The sequence below is a fragment of the Panthera onca genome, chromosome A2 (assembly GCF_046562875.1).
Source record: "Panthera onca isolate mPanOnc1 chromosome A2, mPanOnc1 haplotype 2, whole genome shotgun sequence".
NCBI lineage: Eukaryota > Metazoa > Chordata > Mammalia > Carnivora > Felidae > Panthera > Panthera onca.
The window spans coordinates 10,801,896-10,804,139 of record NC_138340.1 but is presented as its reverse complement, the minus strand read 5'-3'; the positions used below and the strand labels follow the sequence as shown (position 1 = coordinate 10,804,139).

Sequence of the window (2,244 nt, the reverse complement as noted above, 5' to 3'; positions counted from 1 at the left end):
GAATTGTTTTGGCTTTTCTGGGTCCATACAGATTTTAGGATTGTCTGTTCTAGATCTGTGAAGAATCCTGGGGTATTTTGATGGAGATTGCATTAAATATGTAGATTGCTTTGGGTAGGATCAATATTTTAACAATATTTGCTCTTCCCATCCATGAACGTGGAATGTTTTTCCATTTCTTTTGTTCTTCTTCAATTTCTTTCATAAGCTTTCCATAGTTGTCAGTGTATAAATTTTTTACCTCTTTGGTTAGGTTTATCCTAGGTATCTTGGGGTGTTTTGGTGCAACTGTAAATGGGATGAATTCTTTGATATCTCTTTATGCTGCTTCATTATTGGTGTATAGAAATGCAACCTATTTCTGTACATGGATTTTATAACCTGTGACTTGATCGAATTCATGTATCAGCTCTAGCCATTTTTTTGGTGGAGTCACGTTTTCCATGTAGAGTATCATGTGATCTGCAAAGAGTGAAAGTTTGACTTCTTCCTTGCGAAATTGGATGCCTTTTATTTCTTTTTGTTGTCTGAATCCTGAGGCTAGGACTTCAAGTACTATTGAACTATAGTGGTGAGAGTGGCATGCCTGTCATGTTCATGATCTTAGGAGAGCACTCCATTTTTCCTCATTGAGGATGATATTATCTCTGGGACTTTCATATATGGCTTTTATGATGTTAAGGCATGTTCCTTCTATCCCTACATCCTTGAGTGTTTTTATCATAAAGAGACTCTTAACAATAGAGAACAAACTGAGGGTTGCTGGAAGGGAGGTGGGTGAGGGGATGGACTAAATGGGTGAGAGGCATTAAGAAGGGTGCTTGTGATGGGGACTGGGTAAGTGAAGAATCGCTAAACTATACTACTGAAACCAATACTACACTCTATGCTAACTATGTAAATTTAAATAAAATCTTGGAAAGAAATAAAATAAAATACAACTTGCTCATTGTAAGATACAGAAATTTACAGGCATTTGTGATCCAACATTTGGGAAAACATTGGGAACGTATGAGAGTGGGCAAAGGAGAAACCGTATATCAGACAGATCAGAAGCTTAATAAAGTGAGTTATTGAAATGTATGGAGAAGTTGAAATCAAACAAATGGGAATTCCAAGAAATAAATAGAAGGGGCAGATTCTACTCCCACAGTCTGATCAAAGAATAGCAGTTCCTGGCTCTGATGCTTTGAGCCCTGCAATCATGGCATGTCTGCAGCCCCAGGACAATTGGCCTTTACATCACTGGAACCCCAACGATTCTTTTCAGAGCCCTCTTTATGTCTCTGTTCCTCAGGCTGTAGATGAAGGGGTTCAGCATGGGCGTGACCACCGTGTACATCACCGAGGCTGTGGCACTCGAGTGGGAGCTCTGGGTAGCAGCAGAGCTAAGGTACACTCCCAGGCCAGTACAATAAAATAGGGAGACAACCGAGAGGTGAGACGTACAGGTGGAAAATGCCTTATACTTGCCCTGAGCTGATGAGATTCCACATACAAAAGAAACTATCTTAGAATAAGAGTAAAGGATCCCAGCCAGGGGAGCACCACCCAACAATCCAGCTGCAAAATACATCAGCATGTCATTAAGAAAGGTATCAGAACAGGCAAGTTGGACCACTTGATTGATTTCACAAAAAAAGTGGGAGATTTCCACCTCTGTACAGAAGGACAGCCACAACATCATTAAGGTTTGTAATAAGGAGTTCAGGGTGCTCATCATCCAGGACACCAGAACAAGCAGCCCACAGTAGGTGGGTTTCATGATCAGCATGTAGTGCAAGGGTTGACAGATGGCCACGAACCGGTCATAGGCCATCACAGACAGTAGAAAATTGTCTAATCCAGCAAAGAGTAGGAAAAAATACATCTGTGTGATGCAGCCTGCATAAGTTATGACTTTGCTCTGGGTCTGGATGTTCCAGAGCATCTTCGGGACGGTGGTGGAGGTGGAGCAGATGTCTACAAAGGACAGGTTGGCCAGGAAGAAGTACATGGGCGTGTGGAGGTGGGAGTCAGAGCTGACGGCCAGGAGGATGAGCAGGTTCCCAAACACAGTGATCAGGTACATGGAGAGGAAAAGCCCAAAAATCAGGAGCTGCAGCTCTGGTTCCTTTGATAGTCCCAGAAGAAAAAATTCTGAAATTTGTGAATCATTTCCTGGTTCCATGGGCTAGAGGGGACTATCAGGGAACAAAAAATAGCATGACCAAGTTTCTCAACAATGAACATTGCAAATATCAT

At 41.9% G+C, this 2,244-nt stretch overlaps 1 pseudogene; it reads right to left on the bottom strand.

Moving 5' to 3' along the window:
• Window positions 1–1,237: 1,237 nt before the first annotated feature.
• Window positions 1,238–2,244, bottom strand: LOC132675370 (olfactory receptor 7A17-like; annotated as a pseudogene).